This window comes from Protopterus annectens, chromosome 16.part0 (genome assembly GCF_019279795.1).
Source record: "Protopterus annectens isolate FY-2018-M chromosome 16.part0, PAN1.0, whole genome shotgun sequence".
Classification (NCBI taxonomy): Eukaryota; Metazoa; Chordata; order Ceratodontiformes; family Protopteridae; genus Protopterus; species Protopterus annectens.
Window position 1 is genome coordinate 504,475,341 of NC_056750.1, and position 25,406 is coordinate 504,500,746.

A 25,406-nucleotide genomic window follows, 5' to 3' on the forward strand; every position below is an offset into this window, starting at 1 on the left:
TTTATCCTGCATTAAATATAACAGCTGGACAGCTTCAAAAGCTTAAGAGCACTTTCCATGCACCTAGACCATTGAGAGCTGAAGGAAAGATGAAGAAATTCAGTGGTTTGGGCACCAAGCCCTTCTTTTTTGTGACCAGAGTTTTGAAGAGCCAAGGAACTGGCAAGTTGTTCCATGGTAAAACTATGAGGGATGCCTGAAGTCCATCAGGTGACCAACCAGATATGGGGCACATATCTCTCAACTTTTTTTTTCCACAAGAACTCTAGACAAAGCCAAAAATAACAGTGAGAGGACAGGTTTTGCATTAATGTGAACTTTCTGAATCATAAGAAACATGAAACTATAATGTTTGGCATTCCAACTTCTCAATTTCTTAGCAAAAGAATTCTGTACAAAGACAAAAATATTTGGGGGAGGAGATAAAGACCATAAATCAGGGACAGTTTTTAAATATTATAGAAATCCACTTAAAACGTTAATAGAACAACATGTAATTTATGAACAATGAAACTCTAATGTCTGACATTACTGACTGACAATAATCCTCATAAATTTATCAAAAAATCAAACATTTTATTGTGGAAGCTAGCAAAAATACGAGGCAAAATTTGTGGTGTTCAACAAAATCAGGAACAGCTGAGTGGTATGATGACATTATTAAGTAAATACTGATTTATCAGAAAAATTAAATGTTTTACTAGGAACATAGCAAAAAATATGAGGCAAAATCAGGAATGTTCTATAAATTTAGGGACAGTTGAGAGGTATGATATGGAATACCAACTTAAAGAGTTTTTTTTTAATTTGGGGATCTAGGTAAACTTGAATACTAGGGAGATTCTATAATGGGAACAAATATTTGGTGGACTGAATATGCACTGGTGAAAGGCATGCACACACATACCATGCGTGCGTGCGTGCACACACACACACACACACACACACACACACACACACACACACACACACACACACACACACACACACACACACACACACACACACACACACACACACTTGTATATACATTTACGTATTGTTTTTAGTTCAGAATGTACAACAGGAAAAAAAGAGGCCTAGTAAAGTTCTGTTGGTTAAGTATAAGGACATCGTTTTTATATGGAAGGAAGGCAGTGCAAAGGTTTACAGCAAGAGAGGTATTAGGCAAAGAAAATAATTCTGAAAATGCAGAGACAGAAAATAGACTTAAATGGAGATTTTAAGAAAAGAAAAGTTGTGTGTGTGTGTGTGTGTGTGTGTGTGTGTGTGTGTGTGTGTGTGTGTGTGTGTGTGTGTGTGTACGTATGTGTACAAGAAAATGTAAGTCATTTTTTGAACTGGGTGGGATGCCCTTCCTAAAGAATGTTGCCAATGGATATTTGATGGGATGAATGGGAAAGATGTCAGGAGTATGGGGTGTTTTCGTGATTGTTAGCACAGAGATGATTATGGTTAATATGCAAAATGCCAGATTATTCTTGATTTAAAATGTCATTGAGCTTTCTTCCTTTTTTGTCTGTTACTCATACAGTTTGTGTTGGATTGCAGCCTCTAAATATTGACAGATTTGAGTCTGATTTTCTTATCCTTCAGAAAACAAATATGAATGCAAAACATGTTATCATTTTTAGCAATACTTTTTATATATAAGAGAGATATTTAAAGTCTGTTCCTGATTTTTGTTCTTTGACCTTAACCCGTGCAACAGGAAGTCCTGTTTTTTAAATAGGCATTGGTAGCCTCTAATGCTGTTATTTGCTTATTATTCTGGTTTTGCAGGACTAAAGTAATTTCTGTGAAGCAATGTGGGTATCTGAGATGTACACAGACAAATTGTTTATCATTGCTGGGACTGTCTGTGAAGAAAAATGACAGCTGATGCTTGCTCATTATTCTGGCTTTGTAGGACTAATGTGAGTTGTATGAAGCAACTTGGAATACTTTTATGTGTGGCTACTTTAGATGTCAATGTTTTTAAACACCTTTACTAAATTATCACTTAAGACATGGACATGTTTACATTGATAGAAAAGAAAGCAAACCATGTTAACAGTTTTTTCAATTTACTCAATTAGAAATACACATATTTACTTTCATTATAACAACAGCCCTTCAGTCAAACATAACATAAATTGTTCAATTCCTGCCCTTCCCTAAACCTCACTTCTCCTCCTGAACATTATTCTGCATGTAAAAACATAACATAAATTGCTCAATTTCTGCCCTCCCCTAAACCTCACTCCTCCTCCTGAACATTATTCTGCATGTAATATTCCATCAAATTCCATTCACTTCTCTTTAAGTTGTGCCTTCCCTTTTCTAAATATCACTCTTATAGCTCTTTTATCTCTTTTACAATACCTAAAATACAGTTGATTTAGATTTTGATTTCCATTTTCTAGTAATTGCTTTTTTGGCAGTCAACAGAATTAAATTTAATAAGGCCTTCCTATGTCTAGGCAATTCAGATCGTGTGTCCCAGTTCAAAATAATCATTTACTAAGATTGTCCCCCAATATTTCTGACAAGAGCAATTTGCAGGGAATTTTTGAAATCTGCCAACTCATTATACTCCCAAAAAGGCATGTTCCCAGTTATCTCTTTCTTCCTCCTCACTCTTCCAGCATTTGCTATCTACTTAAGGAAATATTCTAAAGTCTGTCCAGGACATAAAAATAGATATGGAAACACTTTCAAGCAAAACACCTAAAACTTCTGGGCTTTGTTGCATATTTGGGTGCCGTACATTTATCCTCCCAATTTTTCCCCTGTAAACTTCTTTTCCAGTCTCTCTACCCAATCTTTTCTAACCTCCTCTTCTTACCATGCACTATTTTATATACCATACTAATTATCCCTTTTTAACAGCTGCTTCTGTTCTAGATTCCACTAAAAACTCTACCAGAACTGGTCTTTCAGTTAGTACTCCCCTACATCGATCTCTCTGCCTATACATTGATATCACCCTGGAAGAGAAAGCAGTCTTGCAGTCAACACTATTGGCAGAATCTCCTTTCTCCATTCCAATGTTGACTTAAGTTCTTAAAATACTTTTTTCCAACTTTATGAATATAATATTCTGCATGGTTGTTATTATTCTCCTTAAGTAAATGTATCTACAATCTGACTCTCTTTATTTCTTGACCTCCTCCCCTGCTTCATCATCATCCAGTTCTACTTAAATTCTAACCTTCTTCTTGTAGAGGAGCCTCACTTTTATAGCTTTAAAACATCCCTTCAAATCAGGTAATCCTAGTCATTGTACTAAATGCTTTTGTGCTCTGAAGTTATCAAAAAAAAATTTGCTTAACAGCAATTTTTCTAAACTTATAGATATTATCCAGATACTCCCTCATTTTCTCTTTAGCACTCTGCAGTGGATCCTGTTCTTGTTCTTTGAGATTCCCCTTATTCTTCAATACTTTAACCTCTGTCAGCCCCTCTAAATAATTCTTATTATTTCTTAACCCTATCTTTTTTAAATTATTTCTACTCCGTTTTTAAACTCCATTTTCATTTTATTCCACCCACTAGTTATCGCTTCTGAAGAAATTTCTATCTTCCCTAATAACTTTCAAATAATTTCTACTGCCCGCTCCTTAAATCTTATCTTCTTAACAGGTAGGTGGGAACATGTTAGTGCTTCAATTTTATTTAATTATCCTGCATTTTTATCTTAGTTTTTATCAGTGTATGATAAATGCATATATACCTGTAAAATATATAGTTTCTATCCAGTCTAATTATTGTACCTTGGGGAATAATATGTAAATTCTTTCTATGTTCTTACTACTGAAGTCATGTCTTCCATACCAAATATTTTATATATTTATTCAAAAGTCTACCTTCCTTTGTTACACTTTTCTTTCTAGGTTCTCCTTATACAACTTCATTATTGCAATTTTAGTTCCAGTCCCCACCTATAAGTAATATTCCCTACTGAAAGCTGATTATTTCTCCCAAACTTTTCTTAAACTCCATAATAGTAGTTTTTGGTAAAATATAAATATATGCCAATGGGTCTACTTTGTTTTGTTGAATCTCATTTCACTGAATGTCATTTCACCCTGACCACATCACTAAAAACACAAATTACTGAAAACTCATTTCACTGAATCTCATTTCACTGAACTGAACTTAGTATATATGGCACTGTGTAGAGTATTGTAAGGCAAGTAAAAGGTATATGCCCTTTTCTCCACTGTAGTGTGATCCTGGAGTTAGTATATATAGTTGCAGGTGGGGGTTGGGGGTCACAGCCCCACACATTGGGGGTGTGTGGGGGGCTTAGCACCCCACCTCGTTTGTTTTATATTGTATTTTACCATAAATTCAAAACAATACATTTTAAGCAATAGACATGCATAGTTGCAACACCAATGACTAAATCTCTCCAGAAGACAATATGTACTCAAACTAAAGGGGGGCTACACCCCACACCCCCCTGACTATATATACTAACTCCAGGATCACACTACAGTGGGGAAAAGGGCATATATCTTTTACTTGCCTTACAGTATTCTACACAGTGCCATATATACTAACTGCAGTTCAGTGAAAAGAGATTCAGTGAAATGACTTTTCAGTAATTTGAGTTACAGCAAAGTGATCAGAAGGAAATAAAATTCAGTGAAATGAGATTCAACAAAACAAAGTAGACCCATGCCAACATAATTCTCCTCCCTTGTCAATATCCCCTTACTATCAGAAATCTGCTATTATTGTCTTTTTTCCTCTTCTATCAATATTGATGCCCCTCTAGCAATCCATATTAGTCCCCTTTTCCTTTGTTCTTGATATTCTGTTGAATATTCATCCTGAAATCTTTTTTTGTCAAATTCATGTTCTTTTTATCCAAATGAGTTTCCTGCAGCATTGTTATTTGCACTCTCTATTTCTTAATATAATTCAATGTGTTTTGCCTTCTCTCTATACCTGTAAGGCCATTTACATTCCAAGATAATATAGAAAGAACAGTCACTGTGATAAAAAACTATTGTCCCCACCTGTCCTACATGACAACTTTTTCAAATGTGTATTTACAACTTTTGTTTTAAATGCACACATTAATGTCTGGCAGGCTGATCTTTAATACAGTTGTTTCTTTTCATCTCCATTGAACCTATGCCACTTTTTTCAAAACTTAGGATTAATGAAAACCCCAAACAAAAAAAAAAAACAAAAAATAAAAAAGTAAATGCATTTTCAGAACACCTACCTTCCCTATTAACTTAGAAAGGTGGGGCTACTCTTTGTGTGGATATTCACAGAACTGACGTACAAGGCACGACCATCGTTTTTATCACAGTCATCATAACTGCAAACAGAAGTAGCTGTAACTGCTAGTTTGAGATGGGAACTGTCTGTTGAAATAACTGACCATCTTGTTTGTCCAATTTAAATATTATCTATTTGGCTTTGCTGGATTAGTGTGCATTTCTGTGAACAAAGATGGACTATTTAACTTGTTATCTGAGATATACACAGCTAAAGTAGCTATAATTGCTGAAGCTGTTTGTTGGGAAAAATGACATACTGTCCGATGTTTGTTACTTATTCTCACTTTCCAGGACTAATGTGATTTATGCAAAGTAACTTGGAGCACTTTGTAGCAGAGTGAAATGCATTAGATGAACACATTTTTTATCACAATCAGATATGTGAATTGTATGCAGAATTGGCTTTAACTGCTTGGTGGGGATTGTGGGGAAGAACTGACCCTTCTTGTCATTTGTTCACTTTAAAATCATCTCTCAAATATAAGGCATAAAAAGCAGTGCAAAACTTCCAGGTCTTCAGAGCCTTTGGAAGCCCCCACAACACAAGGATGTGTAATTAGAGTTTGGCATAGTAGTGGTCCTGAACTCTACCTAGTCTTTAATTAGTCCTTCTCAGAGGTGTGCACAGAAGGTTGTTGTAGCCTGTGTTTGTGTGTGTGTGTGTGTGTGTGTGTGTGTGTGTGTGTGTGTGTGTGTGTGTGTGTGTTTGGAGGGGGTGCTGAGATGATGTATTTATTTCTTTATTTTTCTTCGTAGACATTAGAGGTGTACACATTAGTATAATATACCCTGGGCAGAGGACAGTGTGTTTATTACTTCTTTAACTTTCCTTACAAACCTCACAGGTATGCACAGGGTATTACTATAGCTTGTATATGAGCAGTGTACTGTCTCTGAGTAACAAACTGGAAACATTACTGTGATTATTATTTTTTACATTCCTCACAATCAAACATCAAATGCATATAGAGGAGGCTATTTTTGCAGGGAGGGTAAGGAGGTATGCTGTTAATATGTCTGACAGCAACATGTTGAAATATGTTTTTTTTTTCAGTTTTGTCCCAATCTGACATCAGAGATGTGTACAGATGGCAGCTGTCTTTTGGACATTTATGGGCTGCGGTGAGGAGGCATGCTGTATATATGCATGACAGTATTAACTTGTAATATATGACTGTGGCCATGTGTGCCTTGGCTTTCATTCCAAACTAACATCAGATGGGGGATACACAAAAGGGGATTATTATTATTATTATTTATTTATTTTTTTATTTATTTGCGGAGGTAGGGAGACAGGTACTATTCACAGATAGGATTTATGTATCCTTGCAAGCATTTATATCCTCATTTTACTAAGAAATGCTGTTTTGTCAGCATTAAGTCTTGGCTGCAACTTGTTTTCTTCTTTGAAATACAAAAGACTGAATTATTTCCTTACTATTTTTGTTCAGGTCATCATTATATCAGAAGGTTGGAAAAAAGATTTAAAATACACCTCACGCCATCTTTAAGTTCCATGGCTTCTGGTAGTCTATCAGCCCCCTGTTGACAAAATTAATGCAGCTATTTATTCCAGTTGTTACAGTGTAGTGTTGGTCTGTTAGAGTCTGTTGAAAGGATGCAGGAAAAAGCAAAGTTAAAGAAGAATGCTGAAGTTCTTTCTTTATTCATGATTTTTGCTCAGGCAATCACTGGATGAAAAATGTTGCTTAAAAAACTCTGAAATGCAGCTTACAGCATCTAGAACCTCCATGGCTACATTTCCATAGCTTCAGCTTAATTCACAGTAGCCTTATCTATATGGGTCGACTATCATAGCTTATAACAACTGGGAGGAGTAAGGGTGTGGGTCCAGCAGCCCCTGGAGAATGGTTCTAGCAAAGCCTCTTTTAGATGTGGGAAAGGAATCTTGTTTATAATGCTTTGCAAAGGTATGCACAAAGGACCAAGTTGTTGTTTCTAGAATATTTCTAGAATCCACCCCTTTCTAAAAAGCCACTGATGAAGCCAAGACCCTAAAAGAGTATGCATTTTCCCTGCTTAGAATTGCCCTGTTGTGGTGGTTATAACAAAAGGAAATAGCATGAGACAACCATTTAGATATAGTCTGCTTTGACAGAGGTTGTCAATTTTTCTTATCTTCATAAGAAAAGAATAACTGATGAGAGTTTATGACAGTTTTAGTTCTATTAAGATAATATCTGAGTTTTCTGTGGGCATCCAGAGTATGAAGAATACTTTATCCCTTCCTCCATCCCTCCTTTTTTAGGTTCTGGAAAGAAGACACGTAGGTAGATGGCTTGGCTCAAACTAAACTCAGATACCATTTTGGGTGTAAATGAAGGTCTAGTTCTCAAAGTAATCCTATCTTTGTGGAAAAGGAGATAAGGTTGACCCACCATAAGTGCTTGCAATTCAGGTACTCTTCTTACAGAAGTCACAGGAATCAGTAAAATTGTTTTCTGTGTTATAAACCTCAAATCAACCTGATGGGCATGTTCAAATTGAGTAAAGGTTAATTTTTCCAACACAAAGTTGAGATCCCAAGGAGACACCACCTGATTTCTAAGTGGCCTGAGATACAGGACTCCTTTCAAAAACATTTTAACATGGGAATGCATTGAAAGGGGAGGATTCATAAGCAGACATGTTAAAATAGCTGGCAAATGAACTTTGACAGAGGAGTAAGAAAGGCCACAGGATAATAACTCACACAAATATTGCAGAACTCGAGAAATACTAGCCTTAAAAAGGTTCTGGTTCTTGCTTTTTTTTTACCAAGTAGAAAATCTTTTCCATTTGCTACTATACGATTTCCTAGTAGCAGGTTTCTTTGCCTCCATTAATACCCATTGCATGTCCTCAGAAAACAAGTGTCTAAAAGGTATTAAAATTCTATCATTCAGGCAGTTACATGAAGCTGTTTCAGGATAAGGTGTATCAAACAACCCCTGTCTTGTGTGTGTATGTCCAGTCTGTGAGCAAGATTTTGGTAATCGTCCTTGGCCATTTCCAAAAGAAAAGAGACACACTGTTGTCTGGGCCGGAAAGGAGTCACCACAATGATCTCTGAAGAGTCCTTCCGACTCTTCAGAATGACACTGGATATCAATGGAAAGAGTGGTAAAGCATATAGGAACATTCTTGTCCAAGGAGATGAAACTGTATCAGTTTTTTAGAAACTGCTTGCAAGGAGTCCTGGAGTAGAATTTCTGTCAGTTGCTTGTTGTGAATGGGGACAAATATAGCTGTCTGAGGTGTTTCCTATAGCTGATCAATTCCTGGAAGACCCCCTGATTCAATTTCATTTTGTGAGAGAAATGTCCTCCTGGCCTTGTTCATTTTGTCTACCAGAATGCCCTACACTGATGGGATATAAGAAGCCTGTAGAGTGAGATTTTGCTGAAACGCTTATATCCAGGCTACCATAGCCAATCTGCACAGAGGATAAGACCTGATTCTCCCCATTTGTTTATATACCACATCACTGTGGTGTTGTTGGTAATCACTTGTAATGATCCAGGGAAACATAGATGCTTGAGAGAGCTAAGAGCATTTACTACTACCAACATCTCTTTTGTGGTTTATGTATTTTGCTCTGTCCTTTTTGTCTCAAAGATCCTGCACTTTTAGTCTCATAGACACCTCTCCCCAAACAAAGTCTGAGGTGTCTGCAGTTGCAGACTGTGCTGGAGTTGGAAGGGAAAATGGGAGACCTGGATTCAGATGAAGCTGGTTTCTCCACCGCAGGAGTTACCTTTTTATGAAACCCAATACAGGAATCTGGAATGTCAGGAGGTGTTTATGTTGGAATCATACAGATTTTAGGTACCACTGAATCTTTCCCATGTGGAGTCTGGCTACAGGAAATATGAAAATCATAGATGCCTTGAATCCTAGTATCCATAGAAATTCACTTGTAGAAGGTTTGGACCAAGTGGAAAAACTCAGGAAAAGATATAGGTACAGATCTACTTTTTCCTGTGGGAGAAAACTATTTGAACTGAGGTATCTAGGAGATACTCCAGGAAATGAGTCCTACAAAAAAAGAGTCAAGCAAGACTTTTGGCTGTTTGCTTGAAACCCCAGTTTGCAAAGGAGAGCTCTCACACAAGTGAGAGATTTCTAACACTTTGAAAAAGGATATACAAAGATAAGCAGGTCATCTGAATAAGAAACAATGTGGATACCTTGCAGTTTGCAGTATGCGATGACTGTGGCTAGACACATTCTGACTACCTTTGGAGCAGTGGATAACTGAAAGGGTAATGCAGAAAGCTGAAAGTGTAATACAGACATAGAAAACCTCAAGAAATCCTTGAAATTTATAGAAATATGATGACAAACATCATTTAAATCTCTGGTAAATAAAAATGTAAAAGTGGAAATTAGGGGTAAGAGGTCATAAAGGGATAGCATTTTGAACTTTGGGACTTTCACTCACAAACTGGTTTAGAAAGTAAGATCTAAGACTAGTTTTCAAGATGCATCTTTCGTTGGTACTATTAACATTCTGGAATAAATATATTTCCCTTTCAGAGAAAGAGAGACATCTTCTTTTACACTCTAAATTAGTAGATGCTTAATGACAGGAAGGAAAAGTAAGTTTGACCTAATGGATGAGGAAGAATCCCCTAAAAAGGAGGAAGGGACTCCCACTGCCATCTGTATCCCTAATGTATTACTTTCAGAACCCATTTGTATGAGATCAGCTGTTGCCAAAGAAAGAAAGAAATATGGAACCAGATTTTTGTGAGATTTACAGTCTTACCAGGGTGAGATGGGGGTGGGGGGACCCTGCAGATAGTCACTCAGAACTGTTGGACTGTCATTGTTTCTTGCAGGGGGAGGGGGGGTTGTCATTTTCTTTTAGAGCCTTCCTGCCATTATTTTTGAATGTCTGCTTGCCAGAAAGCTTGCTGTGTCTGCTTATATTGCTTTTTATAAAAAAGTGTGAAGCTGGTTGTGAAACCTTTAATAAATTTGAAGAAGGAAGGCTCTGAATCAGTATTCTCCTCTCATCACCTATCTCTATAAAGAAGAATTCAAAATATCAGATTTAACTTCCTCAGGTAGATTTTGTGTATGCAGTCAAGCAAACATTCTCATAACAGTTTCAGTAGTAGTTGCTTTGGATGAGGCATTAGTTGAATTGGTTCCCTATTAGAAGATCGAAGACGCATTCTTTCGAATGCATCTTGGTCGAACTCAAAAACCTGAAATGGCAAAATATCGAAGCATCTTTTGAGCGAATTCTTTCCCTGGGAAAGAATTTGCTTGGCTGCTTCGTTACTTTGCTGTTTTCGGCACTGTAGTGCGGTCTCGGAGTTGGTATATTTAAGTAGGGGGTTGTGGGGGTGTGTGGGGGGCAAAGCCCTCCACTTAATGTAATGTGTAAAGCATTTCATTTTTTTTTTTTTTGTTGGAACAGAATCGCTGTTCTGACATTTCGAAATTGTAAGCTTTCTCTTACATAGGGTCGATTAATCATCGTTCGCTTTTTTTAAGTGTTCGGTGATCTAATATAGACCCGTTGAATCATAAGCACACAGAGAAGCAATAAGATTATTCATAGAAGACTTTTCCCCATAAGAGGTCAAAGTGTCTATCATGTTCCTCATATTCTCAAATGATGCAAGTGTAAAGTTTAACATATGAGCTTGAAAATTAGGAATTCTACAAATTAGAGTAGCAGAAGTATATATTTCCCAAATCTGTCAAAAGCTTTCCCATAATTATTAGAGGGAGAAGGATTAAGATATTCCAAATGTTTAGCAGTGGCAAGGTTTATCAAAGAAACCACTGCAGGATCAGATCTGAGAATGAAAAATAAAAACTTGTATGACTGAGGAACTTTATACAGCCTATCTGTTTTCTTATGAGTAGCAGGCTGGCTGTGAGGCAAGTCATAGGGTGTAAGAAACACACTTCCCAAAGCTGGAAGAACAAGAGGAACAGGAATTGCCTGAGGGAATTCCACTTGTAATAAATTATAATAGTTTTCAAGGACAGTGGAATATCATTATGTTTTCACTAAAGCAACTGGTTTATTCTGGAAATGTTTTCAGAAAAGAAAATTCTTCTAAAGGATTATCAGAAGAAATAATTTCGTCAGAATCAAAATCAGTTACCTGAGGATAGAAAGTAGAAGTTGCACCCTCAAAATAATTTTCCTGTTCAATATACTGGGAATCTTAAGAAAAATAACTCCTTTTTCTCTTACCAGTAACACCAGAGACAGAAGGGTCAAGAGCCTAAGCTAAGCCCTATAGATTACTCCTGCCCAAAGTAACAGAGACAGGGGGAGATAAATGTTTAATTTTCTGCTTGTTTTGACAGACTGACCCATGTCAAGGAAATCATCTCTGGGGACCGATATTACAGTCTGGCTAGGCATAGAAGCATTCACTGTTCATTCCTCCAAGACAGACAAGAGTGATTCTTTCCCACCCAGCAAGGGCACTCCAACAACGGCAAAGGGTGTTAGGGCTGTAGGGACTACATCAGATGGAGCCAAGGAAAAAGATGAATGGTCTGAGGAACCAGAAATGGTCACAGCAAAGTCACCCATCTGTGGCTGAGACAAATTAGTAGACTCAAATTAGTAGACTATTGTAGGGGCAAAGACTGTTTGGGAATGTCCTTCTTTTGTGGCTGGAAGAAGGAAGGACTGAAGAGCCAGTAGGTTCTCCCAAGTTTAAGCAGAAAATGATGCCTGAAGCCTGGACAAGACTGTCAGCAGCTGCTGGTAAAACAAAAATACACAGTGAAAAAAGCACTTTAAACACTTACCCAGCACCCAAAAATAATTTAACACACATTTTACAAAGAAAAACTTACTTTTAAAATCTTGTTTTTCCATAAAAGTGAAAAGTCATACTTTACTGTAAAAAAGTGGTGATCCATAAAACACTTTTTCTCAGTTTAAATTAACAATTTTCAAATAAAAAGTTAAGTTTTGTCATAAAAATAAAAAGTGTTTTTTTTTTCCAAAAGGAACTTATCTACATAGCAATGGAAACAATTAGCTGACCGTTTATCTTCATTAGCTCACATGACGTGCACTCTTGTGAAGCAGGAAATCTCTGAAGGCCTTGGCACCCAATCCAATGATTTTATTCATCACTGCTCAAACTTATAAGTTTTTGGGCACTTGGAAGATGCCTTTAATCTCTGAAAGCTGGCTGGCTGTTATATTCTCAGCAGGATATAATCTATATAGGTAAGACCACTCCAGCATTGATCAAATGAGGAATATCTAACATGCTTCACATCAAAATTTTTATCTCAGAAGTGTGTTTCTGCTATCTTCTCATTAGGTTAAACCTTTAATAGCAAAACACAGAAACTTTGCATTAAAATAGTATAATTCCTTAAATGTCCTTTGCAGTCGTTTCATTTGAGAGGATCCATACCATTTGGTGATTTGTTAATCAACATCTTCATTGCTGATCCAGTTGGCAGTAAAACATAAAGGCACTGCAGTGGTTGCAAGCAAGATGGTGACAAGCTGTTATAATTAATAGTGCAATATGCCATACTCTCACCTGAAAGACTAGTAGTTTTTATCCCTAGACATAACACCTAGTTTCATATTCAAATACTGACTTTGCAGTGCAGCATGAAGTGGGTGCAATACTCTTATGGTGCCAAAGATTAGGGAGACCTCAGACCAACATTCTATCAGTGTTTTTGTCCTTGCTGTCTGCTGGACATCAGCCATCCCTTTAATCCATGGTTTATTCACTTCCCAGAGGATAGAATAATTCTTGAGCTGTTTGCTCCCTATGGGGCAAGAGCTGATCATTGAACCCATCTTCTGGGCATCAGTTAGGGGTTTTCTGCTTATGGTCCTAACCCTGCCTCTGGTGACTGATGTGATTACGTGTCACATCAAAACTCCTATCTATTCTCTCCTCTAGCATGTCCATGCATACACTCCCACACCATGGATGGCCACCATCACCAGCTTTGCAGAGTCAAGCACATCTTCCCTGATTCTAGCCATATTTAGTGCATGGCAAGCTTCCACCTGCCTGATAGTGCTCTCATACTTACAATCACTATTTTCCTGGACTGGATGAGCTAGCAATGGTCCGCTCACTTCCATTCTTTCACCCTGTTTTTCCAGCATGCAAGCTGCAAATCAAAAATAGGATGTCAGAGTTATAGTCAGCATTTTATCCTTCTATGCCACAAAGCATGGAAAGGTCACTTCATTTTTTTATATCTGTGAAACCCTTTTCAATGCAACTAGGAACACTGTATTCATTTAGTCATACAAGCAATCCGTAATAGCTTTTTACTTGCACTGAGGTTGTACAGCTTCATAGTTTTATACTGGCTTGACCACCACCTACATGGAGGGTGGGGTGGGGGTTGGATGTCTTACACACACACACACACACACACACACACACACACACACACACACACAGAAAAAATTAGTGATGATTGCTCAACTGAACATTTTTAGTGTGTAAGTCTCAGTGAAAAGTGATTTATGGACATAAGCTATATTTGTTTCATCTGTTTAAGATGATGGCAGTCTTGATGGATATTATAAACTTCAACAGCACTTACTAATGAAAATTACTATAGTTTCTCTGGTGTCCTGACATAATTTCTTACTCCAGTATAAATGCAGCCTTGGATCTCTCCTGAAAATGGGCTCTAGGCTTCCTTAAAAATACTTGGATAAGTAAGTAAAATAAACAAAATTTACACCACACAGACTGGAGCATCTGCCTGCATTTAGTGGGACATTTTCTAAATGACTTAATGAGACCAACATGAGTGAGGTTACCCCAAAAGCAAATGTGTTTAAATGGGTTTATCTAGTTGGCAAAGATGACATACAAACATCTTCTGCACACAATTTAAAAATAAATAGGCAGTTTACTGAAGGTACAGTGCAGACATGTTGAGTTTATTATATTAGGCTGCTAGGGCCCTGACCTAGACTGATAGTTAAAAAAAAACAATATAATACAAAAACACTGGGCAACTGTAAAACCGTAAAAATCCACTGCCAATCATAAGCAGACCGGTGCTCCACTGTGGTGACCCCTAACTGGGAAAAGCCGAAAGGCATTACTAGTTAATGTAGAATGTATATAAAATGAAGGCATTTTATTATTCTTATTTTCTAAAACATATTATTTTAAGGTCAAATAGAAGATATTTGATAAAATTAATAGATGATTTTGGATATGATTTTGCATAGTATCTAAGCAAATTTGTTCATGTTGTAATTTCCATATAGGTGAGTACAATGGATTAAGCCATAAGGTAATATTTTTTTACAACAGCAGATAGGGCATATATCTCCATATCAGGAAGATTGATTCCTCCATCCTCCCAGTTTGGTAAATGACTGTTTAAAGCAATTCAAGGTTTAAGTGGCTGCCATAAGAATTTTAAAATTATTTTGTTATATTTTTGTGTTATATTTTTAGGTGGTGGTAGAGAAAAAAATTTGAATGAGGTATAATATTTTGGGAAAAATTATTAATTTAATCAAATATAGCCTGTCCTCTATTGTAAATGGATATTTATTTTAATTTGTTATTAATGTTTCTATATTGTTTATTACATTGGTATAATTAAACATAATGGTGTCATTTAAATCATGTGTTAAATAAACTCCTAAGTAGTGAAGTTTACCCTCAGCAACAAAATATTTAGAAATGCTTTTATCTAGGTTGATATTTATTTTAGGACAGGAATCAAGCAATAGAATTTCTAATTTGTCATCATTAAATCGTAAGCCCAAAACTTTTTTAAAATTGGTCATATTTTTAAATAATGCTTGCACAGAATGATTTGGATTAGACAGAGTTAGCAAGATATCATCTGCAAACAAGTTGGAGTTTTAAGTTTAGATTTTTGGTTATTTCTATACCTTGTATGTTATCTTGTGATCTATTATTATTTGCAAAAGGCTCAACCAATAAAGCAAATAATAAAGGTGACAATGGACAGCCTTGTTTAGTTCATTTTTTGATTGTAATAGGACCTGATTTATAAGATCCCAGTTTAACATAAGCTAAAGAATTTTCATGTAAGGTCATAATTAGATTTATGAAGGCTTTAGGAAATTTATACTCTTCTAATACTAAGTATAAATATCTCCAGTTTACAGTGTTGAAAGCACTATTGATGTCTAAGGAAACTAAAGTCAAGTCTTTGTCTCTATGTATAGCATAGTCTATTAATGTAATGATTCTTTTGATGTTGTCATAAGTATTTCTTCCTTTTATGAAGCCTGTCTGATCTTCATGTATTAATATGGGAAGGAAATGTTTGATTCTGTTTGCAAAAATTGCCATAAACATCTTATAATCGATGTTAAGTAGTGCTATAGGTCTATATGATGTACAATAATTTTCATCTTTACCAGATTTTGCTATTGGCGATATTAGTGAATATTTCCATGATGGGGGTGTTAATAGCTCTTCTTTGGATATATTATATACTTTCAAGAGTAATGATAATGATGGTTCTGACAGTAGTTTGATCATTTCTGATAATATGTTATCCAGCCCAGGACCCTTATTCATTTTAAGTTTGGCCATTTGAACTTTTAGTTCTGTCATTGTTTTTGGTTTACTAATTATATCAATTTGGTGTTGGGATAGGTTAATAGAAATATTTTATTAAGAAAAGTCTTAATATCACTTATTGAATTGAGATCAAGATTTGATGCATTAAGGGTATTATAATAAAGTCTAAATGTTTCTAATATGTTATTAAGATAAGTTACTAATTTATTTTTGTGTATGTTGTATATTCCTTTTATTTGTCTAGATTTAATATTCTTTTGTCCTATTTGCTAGTTGTTTTTGATTAAAGGAATTCATAGAATATAAGTTGAGTTTAATTTTCTCATGATTTATCATACCTTTATGATGTAATATCTCAAAATATTTATTATTGGTTTGCATTCATTCTGGGATTAGGTTAGTGTTGCCTTTTTGTATTTCCAGTTTGAGTTTTAGTTTAGTTTGCAGATCCATCATTTCTTTATTCCATGTTTTTTTCTTGTTAGTATACCAACATAGTGTTTTACCATAAATATATGATTTTAAAGAGTCCCATACATATATTTTTGAAATAGCTTCAGTATTATTTATTTCCAAGAAAGTCTTATATTTCATCTATATAAAATTCTTTAAAGTCTTTTAGATTTATTATTTATGTGGGTAGTCTAGTGACAGGTGGATAGAGATATGGTTCTGTATCTATTTCAAATAATATAGCATTATGGTCCAATAGAGGACAAGCTATTACTTTAACTCCATTTAATTTTGTTTTAAATCATTTGATACATAAACTCTGTCAATATGTGAGTGTGTTTTTTGTCGGTGCGAGTAAAAAGTGAAAAATAATGAATTATGATCAGCAAATTGGTTAATATCTTTAATTATTACTGTATCAATACATTTCATTAGAGCTCTTGAGGCAGGAGATTTATTCTGATTACTATGGGAATCAGAGTCTGTCATATATAATACAATTGAAGTCTCCTGCTATTATTAAACTGCCTTTAGCATAGTGTATATCTTCTAAATGGTTGTTAATTGTTTCAATTCCAATCCCAGGAAGCCAATATCTATTAGCTAAGGTGTCATTTTTTTCTGATTTCCAGAGTTACTAAACAAATCATTCCTGGGGAGTCTTGATATGTTGAGATTATCTTGGGAGAAAGGGTAGAATTTCTAATTAATATAGCTAACCTCTTTTCTTTTGTTTAAATTGTGAGGTTGTTAATACTGTATAATTATTAAAATTTGATTTATTTGTATCATCATTATTTAGATGTGTTTCTTGAAGAAATACCAATTTAGGTTTATGTAAGTTCAGATATTTGAATAAACTTCTCTTTTCGTTATTATTATTAAGACCATTAACATTACTAGATAGACACTTCATGTAATATTTAAATGTGTTGACCTATGGTAAGATATATAGTTACTATGCATAATAACATGTGTATTATGGAGAAAGGAGTTTACATTTAGATGTGTGTGTGATATATTTTCATTTGTGTTAGACACCTTAAAAACCAAGACAAACATGATTATGAAACTAATGCTATGAATAATACAACCAATACCTGACTCTATGAGGACTAAATCCTCCTGTATGAGTAAGAAAGTCACACATACAGTCCCTCCAGTTGTGACTATTATACACAGAGACACCCTCTCTACCTAGTATAATTTTATGTTTAAGAATTATGTGGTAATAAATTATAGTTTCAGCTTGTAATAGTATGTAAGTGATAGATGATTTTAGAACAGATCATGTTAACTATGTTATCCAGGAATGCTTAATAAAATCTTAATCCAAGGTTAATAGGTAAGATGATTTAAAAAGGTAGTGATAAATGTCTGATCAACATCATAACATATATATGCAAGTTATCACAGTGTAAACTCCATAGTGAAATATATACATTTTTAATCCTTATAAGATTTAAGTTTACCTCATTATTAGATTTTTCTATATTCCAAGGAAAAATGTAGATAAACTTGACTTTTTCTCAATACTCTTTCATTACAGTATTGTTATAGGTGAATCAGAATGGATAACTTAATAAACCTGAACAAACAATCAAATTAGTTATTATAATCTTTTGATAAGTTCAGTAATGAGTATATTTCATATAATTTCTGAACTTTAACTGAGACCCTAAGGCTTAATATGAAATAGAATTCTAATCCTTAGATTGCATTCATCAAAGTACTAATCAAGCAGCAAGAAATCAATTTTAAGTACAACAATGCATCAATTAGAGATTTTAAATAAATCAAATGCATGTTGAAAGCTAAAACTGATTTGTTCAGTTAAGCTCTTTTGTCTTATAATAACGACTCCATAAAAAATAATGTGTAAATCACACTTATTTAAATATATTAAACACCTAATCACATTAAGAAACTTCAACAAATCACAACTTGAACATGTAATGAATATGCTTCAGACTCTATATCAAGAAAGAGTATTAGCCACTGGAAACATTGTAAGGTAGAATATTTTCTTCTCCTCCTCTTAAAATACTGTTAAACAAAATCTTCCAGATCTTTATCAGTTTTTTTCCCTCCTAGTTTTTAAACTTTTACAGGAATACCATGTATTCCTGAGGACTTTCCTGTAGATTGGTTATACATAGCCATTTTATCTCATCTCTTTCTATCCTAAATATTAGTAATTGAGCCTTATCTACCACTAACCTTGGCATATTTAATTATTCCATAAACAGTTCAATTTGTACCTTTTCTTTATTTCCATATTTTCTGCTTTATACAAACTTTCATAACATTTTTGAAATATTTCTAATACTGCTACAGGATCTCTTATCTTCCTTGTTATAGGCTCCCCAAGCTTGGTGACAGCCCTTTCCACTTTCTGTTGCTTGAATTGTTGTGCTAGAAGTTTTTTGTGCTCTAGAATTATTATAAAAAAAAAGTTGCTTAACAGCAATCTTTCTAAACTTGTGCATACTTTCAAGGTAATCCCTTATTTTCTGTTTAGCATTCTGCAGCTGGTCCTTTTTCTTGTTCTGAGAGATCCCCCCTATTTTGCAATACTTTAACATTTGTCAGTCCCTCTAAATAATTCTAATTCTAATATTAATTGCTACTTCTTAGCCATATCTCCCTTTCCTTTATTTCCTCCCTAGTTTTAAACTCCATTTTAATTTTATCCCACTCCCTAGCTATATTTTCAGAAGAAATTTCTATCTTCTCTAGTAACTCCTGAATTAATTCCAAAACTCATTCCTTAAATTCCTCTCTTTTCAGCCGATAGGTGGGAAAGCACCAGTGTCTCATTTTTATTTCATTACTTTGCATTTTTATTTTAGTTATTATTGGTACATGATCGAAATAGTTATTGGGTGCATTTCAATACATTCAATTAAATGCACATATTCCTGTGAGATATAAATTCTATCTAGCCTAGCCCTGTTTTTGTATCTTGGAGAATAATATGTAAAGACACATTTTCACTGTTGCAAACTAAATTCCAGTCTCCACCTATAAGTAATATTCCTTGCTGAAAGCTGATTATTTCTCCCAGAATTTTCTTAAGCTCCATTATAGCACTTTTAGGTGGAATGTAAATGCATACCAATGTAATCCCCTTGCCAGTAGCTCCTTTGTACTATGTATCTTCCATTATTATCTTTTTTTCCTCTTCTATCATTACTGGAGCGCCTCTTGCAATTAATATAAGTACTCCTCTTTTCCTTTGCCCCAGGTATTCCACTGAATAACCACCCTGAAAACCTTTCTTTATCAAATTCACATGTTCAGTTCTTTCCAGGTGTGTCTCCTGTAGCATACCTATTTGCACTCTACTTTTTTTTAATATTGTTCACATTACTTTTTCTTTTTTATATTTATCTGTAAGACCATTTAGATTGAAAGACATTACAGAAAACATAATTTTCTTATGTAGTTATTCTTACCAACTTTTATGTATAACTGCTTTTTTGTTAAATGTCTAGTTCCAGCTTTTATGTTACATGCACAAGGTCATTGTCTCCCTCTACTCTTCCCTCATTAGGCCAATCATTGAGTACAATGCCCATTTGGCATGTACTTCACTAAACACCTGCAACAACTGGAGAGGCCGCAAAAGTACCTCACAAAGAGGAGCCTAGGCCTTGTAAACATTTGTCCTATCTGGAGAGACTCAAAAAACTCCAACTATTCTCCATCTCATATTGCCTACTTAGAGACAATCTCTACTTGATTTACAAAGCCATGTCTGACCCAGCTCTGTTAGAAATGCTACAGCTAAAGAAATCCCAATCCCTCTGCACCACATGCTCCAGAGACCTCAGCCTCATTACCACAATCAACAGAACATGCTGGAGGGACAGGTTCATAACCCAGAGACTGCCCATGCTATGGAAGAGAAAAAAAAGAAATCTTGATGAGTAGATGGGAAATAGAAAATTCACATCCGGGATCACTCCAGTGGCTTTACTCGAGAGAGGCACTGGGAACTAAGATCGGGTAGCACGATGCCAAGGTAATCCTATGGGCTAGGCTTGTAAAGGCTCCAGGGCCATTAGCCTAGTACACACCTGTGAAGCTATGAACCTATGCATATACTGTTTATCAGGTGGTCTTTTATAGATTTGTTTCTTGTCATATCCATTTGAGCCTATGCTACATCTTACATAACTTCTTGTTTTTTTCTTTCAGAAAACTGTGTTGTAGAAGTGACCACTGGTGACTGCCTTTTCTGATTCTGAGACAGTCAAATCATTGTGGTCTTACAAGATTTGTAGGATTAATGTGGTGGACTATCTCCCAGGCTGAGCTATATTCTAAAGAGGCATTCAAAGGGAGTAGCCTGGGTGAATTAGCCATTTACCTTTGATAAAGCATTTACAATGCCAAGAGATTCAGAGAATTGCTAGGCTCCATAAGTTAGCTCAGCCAGCCAACTTAATTAATTAGTCAAAGCTTTGTGTTCACCCATTACTTTCAATGGGTGATATTATGTTAGAGGTAAGTGCTAGGGAATTTAGTGGACAGATAGTGTGATTTTATGTGTGTATATGTGCGTGTGTGTGTGTGTGTGTGTGTGTGTGTGTGTGTGTGTGTGTGTGTGTGTGTGTGTGTGTGTGTGTGTGTGTGTGTGTGTGTGTGTGTGTGTTTGTGTGTTTGTCTCTATGAGTGAATGAGTGAGTGTTTGTGAGTGCGATCAGGGGGAGAGATGCTATCATACTCTAAACTCTCCTAAACTAATAAATCCAGTAACTGGGGGGAGCATTGGACACCAGGAGACATTTTTTATTACTCTTAAATTCATACAAAAAGTGAATAGAACAATAATATGAAAGATGTATGGGGGGTGGAGGGACACTAGACACCAGCGACACTCATTCAATAGTATCCTAACTCACTTTAAAAATTTAGAAATTTAAGAAAAGTGGGAGAAAAGCTTTAAACCTTGTACACTTGACACAAAAATCAGCTTGTCAACTAAGCAGTACTTTAGTCTTCCACGCTAACACCAGACACCAAGACACCAGGGATCACATTTAAATATTACTAGAAGTCATTAAAAAACAACAGTGGGGGAAAAGAGCTTCAAACCCTACAGCTCTGGCTCACTAAGCACTTCACTGACAGCACTTTAGTGTTGTGCTCTACAAAGCAGCTGCTGCACGAGGATTTATTTTTTGAATAATAAGTATAAAATTCTAATGTGTGGTATTATACACTGATTGTAATGGTCTGTCAGTTACAAGAGACAGAGCAGGCATAAGTCAAAATCAGGGATGCTCTGTAAGATCAGGGACATTTGAGTGGGATGGGAAGTATCCATTTGGGAGGGGGTTGCTATACCAATAAACAGCTGTACTCAAGACTTCTGGACAAAGCTGGGAGGAGCACTAAATGACACCAGGGAGATTTTTTAAATATTACTCCAAGCATTTAAGAAATGAATAGATCAAAAGGTGTAGCATCTTGATGCACTTTCTGAACAATGAGAAAAATGAACTTCAAATGTTTGGCATTACTGACTGACTGTAGCAGCCATGATTTATGTGGGGAAGGGGAGAAACTAAGAGTCTACAGCAGGGGCATTCTGTCAACTGAGGGACAGATAACTGTACAGCAGTGTGTGTGAGAGTGCTTTTGAATGTGTGCATATGAGTGTAAGTGTGAGAATGAATGAGTGGAGGTACATGTGCCAAAATGATGCATGGGCAGCACATGGTGCTTACTGCAGAAAAGTGTTAATTAGCACTAGTGGTAACACCACGTCATGCAGAAACATGCAAATTAGCCAATAATGAGGTTTTTTTACAACTGAGGCTAACACCTAACATCTCTAAATCACATTTTCCATGATCATGGAAACAGTCCCTTTTGGCTGAAGCTTGTGTGGTAGAATTATTTTCAAATACCTATGCATCTCTTCTTATCCGCAGTCAGATTAGCCAGACTTGATATATCTGTTGTTAAATTTAGATACACAGTTTTTTTTATTTCTACCACCTCTTTCATATCTTTCTGTTTAAGCACTATGCTGTCCGCAGTGATTTCAGAGTCAGGCTTTTGTAGGTTCTGGGAAGAGAAAGCCTGGATTCCTCAAACTGACTTTAGAGGTGCCTTGGGAAATTTATCAGTGATAGTTCAAGCCAAGGCTAGATCCAGGATATTGCAGGATGTTAATGTTCTATGCTGAGAGCAGATCCAACCTGGAAAGTTTATAGCATTTTTATCATGACCACAGTGTCAGGTATGGTACATCATATAAAAATGTACATAAGATAGTGTAACTGTATGATATACTTCAAATGCAACTGTATGATATACTTCAAATTATGGTCAGCTGGAATGTATGTAAAATAATACACCATCATAAAAAGCTCTGCTGCTAAGTGTATACCACAAAAAATAAAACAAAACAAAAATTGTTACCTTGCCTGTTGGCTCCGTGGTACAGAGATAAAATGGGATCAGACAATGATCATGTCAAAAACGATCCAGGTTTGATTAGCTATTCCAGTGGGGAAGTTGGAAAATGAATGATAGCACTTTCATCTCATGCCTTATTTTCAGGCTCATAATATTGATATTTTGATTGAGTACACCATGTATACTATCTGCAGGTTGAAGAACACTGGGGATAAGGAAATATTCCCTGAATCCTGAAGCTGACTAACCTTGAAGTTATCATATTCCGGGATGTGAAAGCACTTAGTTTGAAGTTTTTATTAAAACTAACAGTTCTGCAATTAACATTTTCTTATGATTATTTGTTGTACAATATTAATGTAGTTGATGACATGCCATGTAATTACTCAAACACTGGAGGAGCTGGCCATGGAGGTATAAGAATGTAAAGTCATAATTGGCTCACTTATCCCAAGGAAAGAAAGTAGATTTAAATCCTGCTGAAAGAGTGCTACCTGGGGGAAGGCCAGGAATGAACTACTGTGTACAGAGACTCAATGGCATGAAAACTCCCAAAGAATGCATGCGCTTTTCAATATCTTGACAGAACCACTGCAACACACTTGCTGGCTGAAAGACGGAGGGGCTTTTAGGAACATAATATAAATCCTAACCTCATCCAGGATCTCCTGGAATCTTCTGATGCTGAGAGCATGGAGGAACAAATGAAGCAGTTAGGTTCATAGCTTGATGATGTTTCTGGGGATAGAGGCCAAAGTAAATAGCATACTAGTGTAATGCAGATATGTTCTCAGAGTGCTTTATTTCAGCTAATCTTTTCAAGACAGAAGTAAAAATCACAAAAAGGGCAAAATAAACAAGAAAATAACCTTTCAACAGATATAAAAACATGTTGGTAAAAAAATTCTGATTTAAGTACTACTTTCAAATCTTATGAAGAGTTAGGTAAATTCAAACGTGAAAGAAATAATGGCAAATGCATAGGTGATAGCTAGATTATTAATACTAGTTGTAGCAATTCATCTCACAGACTGCATCAAACATATAATCTAAATTGTGATTGCATTTTGTATACATACAACTTTAAAAATAAAAAGAATATAACTTTTTGTTCTGTTGATTATACAGAGAATACTGTAAGTAGAAATTGCCCTAAGACTGCTAGCTACATTATGCAATCTTAATTTCCTGATAACTGCCTGAAGTGCAGAGAAATTCCCTCTCGATTGGCATTATTTTTATGCTCTGCTGCCTCTGCAATTACATGAAACTCCAGTTTGTATCTTACAGTTACCCTCTGGCTCCCGCCAGAAATTTGATTTGTGTGCTACACCTGCAAGAACATACACAGCCTATGTAATCTGGAAGGTACAATGCACAGCCATGGCTGTATGGCATATCTGTAATATTAATCCTTTTAAATCAGAATGTACAGCTTCCACCAATTATGACGTTTCTGTGAGCAGAAACTGATTGGAAAGTGGTAAACAAGGACAGTAATTAAGTTTGCATTAAAGTACAGCTTCTCTTCCTCCCTTTTACCTTCTGCTCTTGCTTTTATTAAATTTGGTTTAAAAATAATCTGACAAACTCCCTTGGCAGCTTTTGGATTAGAATAACACAATATGATACTGGAAGGCAATTTACACTCCTGCAAGACAAAAAAAAAAAAATATATATATATATATATATATATATATATATATAATTCTGTCCTTCTTCAATGCGTTGTTTGTCTGCCCTTCTGATATTTTGTTCCACTTATGAAAAAAAAAAACAGTAGTATAATATAATATGCCTTCTATTGCAAAATTATAACCAAACAAAAGGGCATAACTACAACAATTAAAAAGCCAGATTTATACTGTGCACAGCATTACAAAACATATCCTCATTTTGAAATGCAGGTGACATTCTAAATAAAACCTCTCAACTGTTTCTGTACAAGAGGCCACTTCAAAAGTTAGATTTTTTATTTACTGACCTTTTAAGTGGTCAAACACACAAAGACTTATTTCAACACAAGATGTGCCAAATGAAAAAAAAAAACAGTAGTAAAACACACCTGCAAATTATAGATAGAGAGTAGTCATAAGCATGCATACATCTAAGTGCAAAAAGCACAAAGTAAACAATTTTAATATAAAAAGGGCAACTACATTACAATACCCAAGTATGTTTTTGTACATCCCAGCTGACTTTAGATTACCAGCCACTACCGACTTACCCGTTATCTGCATTTGCCCCTCATATGGAATGAAGTTCAGAAAGTAGGCCTCCTAATCATTGTGGCATTATAGGCCAAAGGCTTTTTGTGTGTTTGCTCCAGCCACTAAAACAGCTGTAATACTCAGGCAGTTTGCAGTTCCATTTGAGCCTCACTCCACCCTCTGGGAGGTCCTACTAATTCTACCACTTCACTGTGTTTTTTTACACTCTCCATGAAGGATGTTACTGCGGTAGACTTGATATTCTTCTTCTTTTCCTTGAGGAAGGTGATGTGCCTATTGCCTTTTATTCTCCTTTCCCTTCGCAAGCTGGCTGCTACCTAAAGTGCTGTTTGAAACCAGCCCACGAAGAGCATTTATGGACACTCTGGCTTCAAGAAGAGAGCTGGCAAGACTGAAGTACTTAAGTTGCTGTAGCAACAGTGATTATTTAGTTCTCAAGT

At 35.6% G+C, this 25,406-nt stretch overlaps 1 protein-coding gene across 1 annotated transcript in view; it reads right to left on the bottom strand.

The window, feature by feature from the left end:
* The window catches only part of RIPOR1 (RHO family interacting cell polarization regulator 1), a 2,621,322-nt gene extending 2,596,224 nt beyond the window's left edge, over positions 1–25,098 (bottom strand). The window contains exon 1 of the mRNA XM_044058663.1: positions 24,963–25,098. The gene's annotated coding sequence lies outside the window, so the exon portion shown is untranslated. The remainder of the gene's footprint in view (positions 1–24,962) is intronic.
* Between the last annotated feature and the right edge of the window lie 308 nt (positions 25,099–25,406).